Below are 14358 nucleotides of genomic sequence, written 5' to 3' on the forward strand. Positions count from 1 at the left end.
TTTTATTTCCTGTGATTTAATTTCTCCTTTGCACGCTTCCTCTTCTGTCCTGTAACATCTAGATAGTTGAAGAGCCATCATCATCCATCAATAAAGACCCAGCAGATGGGAAAAAGTGGAGTCCCATCTCCCTCCAGTACGCCTCTTCCCATCTCTCTCCATGGAAATCTCGCGCCGCTAGGCTTCCGCCAAGAAGAGGAGTAGCCCATCAGGGGAAAAACTCTCTACAGTCCCGATCGAGATCCCCTACCGCAACTCCTCCATGCCATCTTACTGGAGGGAGTTTGAGGCTGCAAGGTCAACTCGCCGCCACCAATGGTGCGCCGCCGCTGCGAGTCTATGTTACCCCACCCGGTGTCCGACGACCCAACCCCAACATCTGCCCCTAGGTCTGGCATCTCCGGCAGCCCGACTTTTGTTACCTGAAGCGGGATTGCAGGCAACTGAGCGGCCGGGTGCCCGTCTGCGGCCATGTCTTTGATTGAAGCACACTAGATGTGCCTAGAAGTCCAAAAGTCTACAATATCTTCTCTCCCTGTCGGGCAATGGGTCTAGCTTCGATCTTCTAGGTCCCAACTTCATCTCCTACCCTCGGCAGCCTCACTCGATCCCTATTTTAGGATGATGTTTAACACCATGCAGTACTTAGCCAAAGCTAAGTTTCAATTGTAGCCCATAGCACCAAGAGAAACGACGATCTACTCCTCTCCTCATGGGATTTTCAGGAACAATTATGAGTTTGCCATTGCAGTGCAGGAACAGACTTACACAAATCCCTGTCAAAGTCGTTAGATCTACACCATGCATAGCCAGTTCTAGAAAATCTTAGTTTCATGTAAGGAACCTCTTATGCATGCAGGCCTGTAGCATCACGACTATATTTGATTAGTTGTTTCTTTTGTAGATTCGTAAGTTCTCTCAGATATGAAGTGAGGTAGGTAGACTTTCCGCAGATTACATGTTTGATCTGAATCCCCAAACCTAGGGCAAGTAAGGTGCTCTTACTATGTTGAATCATCTGTACGAATTTGGTAAGATCGATGGATTCAGTACCGGCCTAATTTTTTGGCAATGCTGGTAAGTGATGCTCATGATCCATGTACTCCTGTTGTTTGGTTATTGTATTACCGTGTTCTTTTGGATCTATGTGCATGGGTTGAGGTTGAACCCCCCCCCCACCCACGAAGGTGTGGTAAATTTGCTCCTTTTCTTCATCTATGATTTTTCTCTCATAAATCACAGCCTGTACATTTAGTTTTGTATTTACAGAGTTTTATCTGTTTCTCTCTCTCTCATAAATCATGATCATATGCATGTACATCTTACTCATCGTACTGAGCCATTTGTTGTTGTATTTTTTGCAGAATTTGGTGTGTAGTTAAACTGAACACATGTGCCCCTGAAGGTCTGATTGCCAAGTGTATAGTACCATCGTCGAATGTCTGATTTCCTGTAGTGTAAGTTCAGTTGACTGCTTGGATTGGCAACCATTGCTTTCTTCTTGAGTTATTCGACAGTCAATATTTCAATTTGCTAACTGTACACATGTCCGTGAATGTCTACTTATAGTCCTCTGTTAACAGTTCAAGCAGCAACCTCCTTCCTTTCAGACCTTAGACTTATATAGAAACTACACGCAGATTTTGTTGGCTGTGTTTTATGTCTACAATTTAGGTATATTCTCAGTTAGGTTATGCAATGCTCTGATAAAAGTTATCATTTCACTCTTCCTCTGGAATATAGCAAATCATGTTTGCTGATTCAATTGGGCGAGTTTTGCAGAGTTTACCTATGAGCATATGAATGCATATGAGAAATCTTATCTTCAATTGGTAGTATTCTAACCTCCTGCATATAAGTTGGGCCTCTCAACTGCAGCTACAAAAAATGCATGTTGTTGTCTGTAGCACTTGGAAACACTAGATATTTGGAGGGAGTACTCAGGTACGATTCATCATTACATTTCAGATTTAGTTAATATAATTTACAAAGTATTAATATAATATCATGTCTTATTTTATCAACAATTTCCTATCAAATAAAATTATGTCCCCAAGAAACCAACTCTTTATACTGTGCATTCGAGAAGTAATTTTGAGCTCTCTTATTATGTTTTTGCCAACTTAGCTCCGGAGTCGAATCATCTCTTTTGCATAATTTGAAGGTCTATGTTTCAGGTGCTATAACTAAGTTTGATTAGATTTGCTTAGCCTCCATTTCCTTTGTTACACGGAAATAGAACACAACTGGTAGGGAACGATTCTGATTTACAATCAAGATATCTAAATATGATAACAAAATTTTGCAGGTATACATTTAAATGTGGTGCGAGGCGGTTGCTCTGCCATGTATATTATCTTATTCCATTTCCCATTGCACTATGATGCTGTTGTTGCTCTCTTTTTTCTAAACTGGAGTCCATCAATATGAATCAACACGTTCGCAAGTTGAATCACCTAAAAAAACTTCTACATATTCCGCAGCAACGCGAGGGGCATCATCTAGTAAGAGTGTTTCTTCTGATCCTAATGATGTGCCCTTGTCTACTTTTATTGAGAATAATAATGAATATGTGGATGTGAATTTTGTTGGTAGGAACAATTTTGGTAACAACGCGTATAGAGGAAATTTCAATCATAGGCCTTATCCTAGTAATCCCTCTAATAATTATGGTAATTCCTACAAAAATTCTTATGGAAATTATAATAAGATGCCCTCTGATTTTGAATCTAATATTAAAGAATTTATTTCTTCGCAAAAGAATGTTAATGCTATGATTGAAGAAAAATTGCTTAAGATTGATGATTTGGCTAGGAACGTTGATAGAATTGCTCTTGATGTTGATTCTTTGAAACTTAGATCTATTCCACCTAAGCATGATATCAATGAGTTTCTCAAAGCCACGAGAATTTCCATTGACGAGTGCAAAGAAAGAACCGCTAGGATGCGTGCTAAGAAAGATGCCTTTATAAAAGCGTGTTCTTCTAGTTCCTATGAAAATAATGATGAAGATCTAAAAGTTACTGATGTGTCCCCTATTAAATCTTTGTTTTGCAATATGAATCTTGATAATTATGGGACTGAATATGATCCACCTTTTCCTAGAAGGCGTTCTAAGAATTCGGAATTTGTTGATCTTGATGCTAAATTTTATAAAAGTGGGATTGAAGAAATTAAAACCCTAGATGTTGCTAAACCCACTATTATGGATTTCAAGGAATTTAACTATGAGAATTGCTCTTTGATTGATTGTATTTCCTTGTTGCAATCCGTGCTAAAATCTCCTCTCGCTTATAGTCAAAATAAAGCGTTTACTAAACATATCATTGATGCCTTGATGCAATCTTATGAAGAAAAACTTGAAATGGAAGTTTCTATCCCTAGAAAACTTTATGATGAGTGGGAACCAACTATTAAAATTAAAATTAAAAATTATGAGTTTTATGCTTCGTGTGATTTGGGTGCTAGTGTCTCTACTATTCCCAAAACTTTGTGTGATTTACTAGATTTCCGTGATTTTGATGATTGCTCTCTAAACTTGCATCTTGCATATTCCAGTATTAAGAAACCTATGGGAAGAATTAATGATGTTTTTATTGTTGCTAATAGGAATTATGTTCCTATAGATTTTATCGTTCTTGATATAGATTGCAATCCTTCTTGCCCTATTATTCTCGGTAGACCTTTCCTTAGAACGGTTGGTGCAATTATTGATATGAAGGAAGGGAATATTAGATTTCAATTTCCATTAAAAAAGGGAATGTAACACTTCCCTAGAAAGAAAATAAAATTACCATATGAATCTATCATGAGAGCCACTTATGGATTGCCTACCAAAGATGGCAATACCTAGATCTATTCTTGCTTGTTATGCCTAGCTAGGGGCGTTAAACGATAGCGCTTGTTGGGAGGCAACCCAATTTTATTTTCATTACTTGCTTTGTGCTCCTGTTTAGTAATAAATAAATTATGTAGCCTCTGTTTTGGTTGTGTCTTTTGTGTTTAATTAGTGTTTGTGCCAAGTAGAACCGTTGGGAAGACTTGGGGAAAGTCTTGTTGAACTTGCTGTAAAAAACAGAAACTTTAGCGCTCACGAGAACTGCTGTCATTTTTATTGTAAAGTGATATTTAGTTAATTATTTTTGCAGATGATTAATAGATAAATTCCTCACGTCCATAATTTTATTTTAGAATTTTTCGGGTTCCAGATCTTGCGATAGCTACAGATTACTACAGACTGTTCTGTTTTTAACAGATTCTGTTTTTCGTGTGTTGTTTGCTTATTTTGATGAATCTATGGCTAGTAAAATAGTTTATAATCCATAGAGAAGTTGGAATACAGTAGGTTTAACACCTATACAAATAAAGAATTAGTTCATTACAGTACCTTGAAGTGGTCTTTTGTTTTATTTCGCTAACGGAGCTCACGAGTTTTCTACTTTAAGTTTTGTGTTGTGAAGTTTTCAAGTTTTGGGTAAAGATTTGATGGATTATGGAACAAGGAGTGGCAAGAGCCTAAGCTTGGGTATGACCATAGCACCCCCAAGATAATATAAGGACACCTAAAAGCCAAAGCTTGGGTATGCCCCGGAAGGCATCCCCTCTTTCGTCTACGTCTATCGGTAACTTTATTTGGAGCTATATTTTTATTCACCACATGCTATGTGTTTTGCTTGGAGTGTCTTTTATTATTTGAGTCTTTGCTTATTAGTTTACCACAATCATCCTTGATGTACACATCTTTTGAGATAGCCATACATGATATGGAATTTGATAGAATACTCTATGTACTTCACTTATATCTTTTGAGATTTATAGTTTTGCTCTAGTGCTTCACTTATATCTTTTAGAGCATGGTGGTGGATTTGTTTTATAGAAAATATTGATCTCTCATGCTTCACTTAGATTATTTTGAGATTCTTAATAGCATGGCAATTTGCTTAAAATCCTAATATGCTTGGTATGCAAGATTAATAATAAAACTTTCGTATGAGTGTGTTGAATACTAAGAAGAAATTGATGCTTGATAATTGTTTTGAGATATGAGGATGGTGATATTAGAGTCATGCTAGTTGAGTAGTTGTGAATTTGAGAAATGCTTGTGTTAAAGTTTGTGATTCCCGTAGCATGCACGTATGGTGAACCGTTATGTGATGAAGTCGGAGCATGATTTATTTATTGATTGTCTTCCTCATGAGTGGCGGTCGGGGACGAGCAATGGTCTTTTCCTACCAATCTATCCCCCTAGGAGCATGCGCGTAATACTTTGCTTTGATAACTTCTAGATTTTTTCAATAAGTATATGAGTTCTTTACGACTAATGTTGAGTCCATGGATTATACGCACTTTCCTTCCTTCCACCATTGCTAGCCTCTCTAATATCGCGCACTTCTCGCCGGTATCATACACCCACCAAATACCTTCCTCAAAACAGCCACCATACCTACCTATCATGGCATTTCCATAGCCATTCCGAGATATATTGCCATGCAACTTTCCACCGTTTCGTTCATTATGACAGGATCCATCATTGTCATATTGCTAGCATGATCATGTAGTTGACATCGTATTTGTGGCAAAGCCACCGTTCATAATTCTTTCATACATGTCACTCTTGATTCATTGCACATCCCGGTACACCGCCGGAGGCATTCATATAGAGTCATATTTTGTTCTAAGAATCGAGTTGTAATTCATGAGTTGTAAGTAAATAAAAGTGTGATGATCATCATTATTAGAGCATTGTCCCAGTGAGGAAAGGATGATGGAGACTATGGTTCCCCACAAGTCGGGATGAGACTCCGGACAAAAAAAATATAAAAAAAGAGGCCATAAAAAAGAGAAGGCCCAAATAAAAAAATATGAGAGAAAAAGAGAGAAGGGACAATGTTACTATCCTTTTACCACAATTGTGCTTCAAAGTAGCACCATGATCTTCATGATAGAGAGTCTCTCATTATGTCACTTTCATATACTAGTGGGAATTTTTCATTATAGAACTTGGCTTGTATATTCCAATGATGGGCTTGCTCAAAATGCCCTAGGTCTTCGTGAGCAAGCGAGTTGGATGCACACCCACTTAGTTTCTTTTGAGCTTTCATATACTTATAGCTCTAGTGCATCCGTTGCATGGCAATCCCTACTCACTCACATTGATACCTATTGATGGGCATCTCCATAGCCCGTTGATATGCCTAGTTGATGTGAGACTATCTTCTCCCTTTTTGTCTTCTCCACAACCACCATTCTATTCCACCTATAGTGCTATATCCATGGCTCACGCTCATGTACTGCGTGAAGATCGAAAAAGTTTTGAAAATGTCAAAAGTATGAAACAATTGCTTGGCTTGTCATCAGGGTTGTGCATGATTTAAATACTTCGTGTGGTGAAGATAGAGCATAGCCAGACTATATGATTTTGTAGGGATAGCTTTCTTTGGCCATGATATTTTGAGAAGACATAATTGCTTTGTTAGTATGCTTGAAGTATTATTGTTTTTATATCAATATGAACTTTTGTCTTGAACCTTTCGAATCTGAATATTCATACCACAATTAAGAAGATTTACATTGAAATTATGCCAAGTAGCACTCCGCATCAAAAATTCTATTTTCATCATTTACCTACTCGGGGACGAGCAGGAATTAAGCTTGGGGATGCTTGATACGTCTCCAACATATCTATAATTTTTGATTGCTCCATGCTATATTATCTACTGTTTTAGACATTATTGGGCTTTATTATCCACTTTTATATTATTTTTGGGACTAACCTATTAACCAGAGGCCCAGCCCAGAATTGTTGTTTTTTGCCTGTTTTAGGGTTTCGAAGAAAAGGAATATCAAACGGAGTCCAAACGGAATGAAACCTTCGGAAACGTGATTTTCTCATCAGATAAGATCCAGGAGACTTGGACCCTCCGTCAAGAAAGCCACGAGGTGGTCACGAGGGTAGGGGCGCCCCCCTAGGGCGCGCCCCTGCCTCGTGGGCCCCTTGAAGCTCCACCGACGTACTTCTTCCTCCTATATATATCCACGTAACCCCAAACGATCGGGGACGGAGCCAAAAACCTAATTCCGCCGCCGCAACTTTCTGTATCCATGATATCCCATCTTGGGGCCTGTTCCGGAGCTCCGCCGGAAGGGGCATCGATCACGGAGGGCTTCTACATCATCATCCAAGCCCCTCCGATGAAGTGTGAGTAGTTTACTTCAGACCTACGGGTCCATAGCTAGTAGCTAGATGGCTTCTTCTCTCTTTTTGGATCTCAATACAATGTTCTCCCCCTCTCTCGTGGAGATCTATTCGATGTAATCTTCTTTTTGCGATGTATTTGTTGAGACCGATGAATTGTGGGTTTATGATCAAGTCTATTTATGAATAATATTTGAATCTTCTCTGAATTCTTTTATGTATGATTGGTTATCTTTGCAAGTCTCTTCGAATTATCAGTTTGGTTTGGCCTACTAGATTAGTTGTTCTTGCCATGGGAGAAGTGCTTAGCTTTGGGTTCGATCTTGCGGTGTCCTTTCCCAGTGACAGAAGGGGCAGCAAGGCACGTATTGTATCGTTGCCATCGAGGATAACAAGATGGGTTTTTTATCATATTGCATGAAACTATCCCTCCACATCATGTCATCTTGCTTAAGGCATTACTCTGTTTTTAACTTAATACTCTAGATGCATGCTGGATAGCGGTCGATGAGTGGAGTAATAGTAGGAGATGCAGAATCGTTTCGGTCTACTTGTCTCAGACGTGATGCCTATATACATGATCATACCTAGATATTCTCATAAATATGCTCAATTCTGTAAATTGCTCAACAGTAATTTGTTCACCCATCGTAGAATACTTATGCTCTTGAGAGAAGCCACTAGAGAAACCTATGGCCCCCGGGTCTTTTTCTCATCATATCAATCTCCATAACTTTATTATTGCTTTGCTTTTACTTTATTTACTTTGCATCTCTATACCAAAAATACCAAAAATATTATTTATCATCTCTATCAGATCTCACTTTCGTAAGTGACCGTGAAGGGATTGACAACCCCTAAGCGCGTTGGTTGCGTTGAGCTATTGTTTTTGTGTAGGTACGAGGGACTCGAGCGTAGCCTCCTACTGGATTAATACCTTGGTTCTCAAAAACTGAGGAAAATACTTACGCTACTTTGCTGCATCATCCCTTCCTCTTCGGGGAAATCCAACGCAGTGCTCAAGAGGTAGCAATCATTCATAGTAGAAGTAGCATCATCAATAACTTGCGACATATCAGAATTAATAGCATGTGGTGGTGTTGCAAGTTTACTTATAACAGAAGGTGAATCTAAAGCAGAACTGGATGGCAGTTCCTTACCTCCCCTCGTCTTTGAGGGAAATATCTTAGTCTTAGAATCCTTCAGATTCTTCATAGTGATAATATGATAATAATCCCAAGTGACTCAACAAATATAACTATGCTCCCTGGCAACGGCGCCAGAAAAAGGTCTTGATAACCCACAAGTATAGGGGATCGCAATAGTTTTCAAGGGTAGAGTATTCAACCCAAATTTATAGATTCGACACAAGAGGAGCCAAAGAATATTTTAAGGTATTAGCAGCTGAGTTGTCAATTCAACCACACCTGGAGATTAATTATCTACAGCAAAGTGATCAGTAGCAAAGTAGTTTGATAGTTTTGATAGTAGTGACAGCAGCAACGGTAACAGTAAAGTGATAGCAGTAATTTGTAGCAAGTGTAACAGTGATGATAACAATAGTAACTTAGCAAAAGCAATATGGAAAAGTTCGTAGGCATTGGATCGGTGACTTGTTGGACGATATTCATCATGAGACAGTTATAACCTAGGGCGATACGGCACTAGCTCCAGTTCATCGATATAATGGAGTGATACGTCTCCAACGTATCTATAATTTTTGATTGCTCCATGCTATATTATCTAGTGTTTTGGAAATTATTGGGCTTCATTAGCCACTTTTATATTATATTTGGGACTAACCTATTAACCGGAGGCCCAGCCCAGAATTGCTTTTTTGCCTATTTTAGGGTTTCAAAGAACAGGAATATCAAACGGAGTCCAAACGGAATGAAACCTTCAGGAATGTGATTTTCTCACTTAACATGATCCAAGAGACTTTGACCCTACGTCAAGAAACAAAGGAGGAGGCCACGAGGTAGGGACGCGCCTACCCCCCTATCGGTGTCAAAACCGGCGGATCTCGGGTAGGGGGTCCCGAACTGTGCGTCTAAGGCGGATGGTAACAGGAGGCAGGGGACACGATGTTTACCCAGGTTCGGGCCCTCTTGATGGAGGTAATACCCTACGTCCTGCTTGATTGTTCTTGATGATATGAGTATTACAAGATTTGATCTACCACGAGATCGTAGAGGCTAAACCCTAGAAGCTAGCCTATGGTATGATTGTATGTTGTCCTACGGACTAAACCCTCCAGTTTATATAGACACGGAGGGGGCTAGGGTCACCCAGAATCAGTTACAAGGGAGGAGATCTACATATCTGTATTGCCTAGCTTGCCTTCCACGCCAAGGAGAGTCCCATCCAGACACGGGACGAAGTCTTCGATCTTGGACCTTCATAGTCCAACAGTCCGGCCAAAGGATATAGTCCGGCTGTCCGGAGACCCCCTAATCCAGGACTCCCTCAGTAGCCCCCGAACCAGGCTTCAATGACAATGAGTCCGGCGTGCAGTTTTGTCTTCGGCATTGCAAGGCGGGTTCCTCCTCCGAATACTCCATAGAAGATTTTGGACCCAAGGGTAGTGTCTGGCCCTGCAAAATAATTTCCACATACAACCGTAGAGAGAATAATATTTCCGCAAATCTAATCTGCTGACGCGTTTTGACAGCACGACGTTACGTCATGGCCCGGTCATTATTCGAACCGTTTTTCTCAACCAGCACCGCACATATCGCGAGGCAGTTTTCTTGACACGTCTTGTCGAAGCAGAGATCGTGTCCCCCTTATTACGGGATTCTCATCAATACGGACGTGGGTAACCCACTCGTGCCCGTTGGTATGACTCCTCGATTTTAGGCGAGTCCAAAACGGCCGTGAGGAGGACGCTTGACATTCACCCTCTTTATAAAGAGGCCAAGACCTGTCCCTTTTTCCTCTCATGCTCAATCAAATCCTTCCCCCACCTCGAGTTCCAACACCCCAGGCTCAGGTCAGGCGCTTCGGACCTTCAACCATGTCCGGATCCAACCTCCTAGGTTGGTGGATGCCTTCCTCTGTCATAGAGGAGGACATCAAAAAGCTGAGAGAGGCCAGATATCAAACCGTCGAAATCTCGCACAGGCTGCCCGTCCGAGGGCAGGTCATCCCCACTCCCGAACCCAACAAGAGTGTTGTGTTCATCTCTCACTTCCTCTGAGGACTAGGCCTCGCTCTGGATCCCTTTGTTAGGGGGCTCATGTTCTCACATCTCATCGTTTATCGTCGTATGTGAGGCCTTCCTTCGCATTACCCCTCACTTCGGCCTGTGACTCAAGATCTTCAATGTGAAGCCAAAGATGATCGAGGGGCGGCACGCAGAGTGAGGAGGTGTCGTAATAAGAAAAAGAGCTGATGCTCCATGGCCAGAGGGTTCCTTCCCAGAGGTGTCCAGTTTGTGGCAGCGGGAGTGGTTTTATATCACAGCTCCCCGGAGTGCCAAGTGGGTAGCCGCCCCTGCCTTTCGCTCGGGCCCCCCACCATAACTGACGTCATGGATCAGCAAGGGGCTAAACTGGGGTCCAGTAAAGGATGTGCCGATATTGCAGAGTCGCATCCGAGATCTCATTGAGAGAGACGTCAACCTGGTCACAGTGATGCAGGTCATGCTAGTTCGCTAGGTCCCGCCTTGCAAACGTAGACCTCTTCGTTTGTGGGAGTTCAACCCGGAGGGACTGCGAATCATTCAGCACTTCCTCGGCATGACGCTCGAGGAGATGTACAAGTTGTTCTTCGGACCACAAATAAAGTGTCCAGACACCACTGAGGATGCGGGTCTAAGCTGTAATCGCCCAGATACCCAAGTAAGTAATCCCGTGGCCGAACACACTATTTATCTTATTTATCATAACATCATTCTAAAAAGTCGCTCTTTGACCAGGACTGGATAACAAAGGCGAAGATGATCAGGTGTCCGGCCCCCCTTCCCGAGGGCTTGGCCAATCCAGTACTAGACAGAATGCTGGAGCAGGCGCCTTATTAGGTGCCCTTGAAGGAAGATAAAGGGGGGAATAAAGAGGCCGAAAGCGAGCCTCACTCACTACTCATCCCAACCGGGGGAATGAGCGCCTCCGCGAAGGAGGATAACCAGGGAGAAGAATCTGACATTCCCTCTCCCCGAGGAAGGAAGGGGACCACCTCTGAAGATCCGGAAATAGAGGTTTCCAAACAAGGGAAGAAATCTTTCCCAGAGGGTCCTGCTTCGGGGGGTACCCTTGCCGCACAGTGTCCGCAAGGGAATCAGCCCTCTACCGAGCTGTAAGTAATCGAAAAGTACTTAGTAGTGAAAATATCCTACCTTACTTCTGAAGATAATAACCGAAACTTATATCTTGTAGTTCGGATCATAGCCCTTCTCGACAGAGTTCGTCTTCGGGGGATCTTCTTCCGGAGATGATGGAGAGCGAAACACCTCCCCCTGCCACCCTGCCTCATGAGGCGGGCGACCCTGAAGTGTCATCGCGGAGGGTTTCTCCTAATCCGCCAAGGCCAGGGGGAATCCCTTGGCCACCCGGAGTCCTTAGTATTCGGCTCCTAAAGAGAGCAACAGAAAGAGACCGGAACCATACAGTGTGCGGTCGAACGCACTGAAGGATCTTCTGGAGCAAGCGGCCATCTCAGAAGCGCATCGTACACTAATGAGTACGGTAGTTGAAAGGATTTCATCCGCTGAAAGCGGATTGCATGAAGCTTTTATGAGTCTGCTGAAAGGCTTTGAGGTACGTGAAATAGTGTATGTTTTTTACGGTACCGCACACGTTAGGTGTGCCCTATGCAGATAGTAGCCCCTGAGACTCTGGTTGTCGTCAAAAACAGCGGCAAATAGAGGATCATAGTCCCAGGTAATAACCAGACTGCCTTTATGTGCAGGTGGCTGAAGTTCCGGTGGCTAGCCGGACTGATGGGTTTGCCGAGTTAAAGCGGCAACTTGATGCGGCGGATGCCGACATCGTGCTTGTCAACAAGCATCTTGACAAGGCACAGGGTAAGTGATTTCTACAGTGATCAACGCATAGTAAGAGGAGCATGATGCCAGTATCTTTAATATGGTGTGACTGCAGATGGAGTTGCCACCGTGGAGACCCTTCGGGCAGAGCTTGCCCGAGCCAGGAACAAGCAAGGAATAGCGATGCGGCCGCTCTAAAGGCGGTCGAAGAGCTGCGGGCCGAACAGTTCGCGCATCGCCAGAGCAAGGAAAGGATAGCCAAGATGGCCATTGAGTTGAAAGATGCCGCTGACCATTACCAATTTCTTGAGAAGGAAAGCCGAGCGAGGGCGACGGACCTGGAGAAGGCCATGGTAGCAGCCAAGGAAGCCCGTTCTAAAATCAGAGTGACGAAGGAGGAGCTGCATCAAGCTGCGGATATCGTGGCTGGGAAGCCCTTCTTGTTGCGGACTAAGTTCGGAGATCCGAAGTATGCTCCTCTTGATCAACTATGGAGTTCTACGGACGCCTACGTGGATTTGGCAGCAAGTGCTGCTGACGCGGCTGAGTACTTCAAGGATCAAAGAGATCGCGAAGTGGAAAAGTTGTTCTGGTCACAGTTCCATGCTCCGGTGCGTCCGCTGCTATTGAATGAGCAAATGGCCGTGGGGGCCGAGCTCCATAGGTTGTCCGGACTCGCCATGAGGTCCGTTGTGGATCATCTGTGGCCGGGAGGGCCAAGGCCGAATAGTTACTTTAGTTTAGTGCAACAATTCCTTGGTGCTGAGCCGCACATCGATGCTATGAAGAGGTCGGCGTGCATAGAGGATGCGCGGATGGCCTTTGCCCGTGTCAAGACATACTAGGCAGAGATGGAGGCCACCACTGTTGCAACACAGGGTTCGTCCGTGGGCCGAGTGGCTGCCGAGCACTACTTTGAAGAAGTCCTTGAAGGCGCTCGTTCGATAGAGGCTCGATGCTCGAAGAATATCATGTTCTAGTGACATGTACTCCCATTGTAAGAACAATGTTTTATTGAGTTATCAAGGCTGTGTTTATACTTTTGCCTGAAAGTATTATGATGCCTCCTATGCGGCCATTTATGTATATATGTATATACCTGAAAGTTTGTAGTCGTCGGCTTCCGCCCCCACGCATATAATGCGGAGGTGTTCACAAAAAATGCGTATTCACACTTGATCCAACGTCTTGGTCCATTAAGGAGGTGGTAGCGCAGCGAACGAGGCAATCAGACTATATTGCTTTAACACTTTCACTTAGCCATAGGAGTTTGACGGTGGGGCTACTATATAGCCCCTGGTACTTCTGCGCTCGTCCGAATACGGGGCACGTACGTACATAACCGGGAAACAGCCCTTCGTTAATGCGGAGGAATCCCGAAGATTCCGCTGAGTCATCGAGTGGTTGACCAGTCTCACGCTATATCATGACAGTCAGTTTTCGGCTTTCTCTACTGAGGTGCTCATCCAGATGAACCAGGGCACAATCGCAGTAGTTCTCCCAGTGCTACCTTAGCCGATATAGCAGAACGTAAAAAGGTACCAAAACATGGGAGCCGGGCAAACCCAACATTTGACCAAAGACATGATTCGGAGCTGATGCATATAAGGCCAAACTCACGACGCCGAACACTCTCTAAGGTATTCGGTCTTTATAACATATGCCGGGCTGAACAATGCCCTTAATAATAAACCCCGGGTGTCTAGGTACGTGCAATATCCTGATGTGGCCACATGCCAATACGTCGACATCCTTCTCGGTTGTATTGAGTATCCAGAGGATGTGAACAACAAGAGACAGTAAAAAAGGTTTACGCAGGGAATTAATCTAAAACGAAACCTTTGAGCGGGTCCCTGCTGCACGTCTGTGCCTGTGTCTCCGTTGTGCCGTGTCCTGGACGGGTGTAGCACGACTTTCATCTGTAAAAGAGAAGAACCTAGGTGAAAGTTGTCGTGCTAGAAAATTGGTTATTATCAATAAACCATTAAAATTCAAGATAAGTCAAGTTGATCCGAACTGGCCCTAATTACACGCAGGAAGCCCCTGGTACCGTCTAGGAGGGTTTGATCATCAAACCAATCTCATGTACATGTAGTGGTGCACCAGACTCGTCTAACCGTGTCCGTGGTCTTGACGACCTGTCATTTTTTCTAGTTGGTGAGGCCATCTAGTGCTCGGC

Source organism: Triticum dicoccoides, chromosome 3A (genome assembly GCF_002162155.2).
Source record: "Triticum dicoccoides isolate Atlit2015 ecotype Zavitan chromosome 3A, WEW_v2.0, whole genome shotgun sequence".
NCBI classification, from domain to species: Eukaryota; Viridiplantae; Streptophyta; class Magnoliopsida; order Poales; family Poaceae; genus Triticum; species Triticum dicoccoides.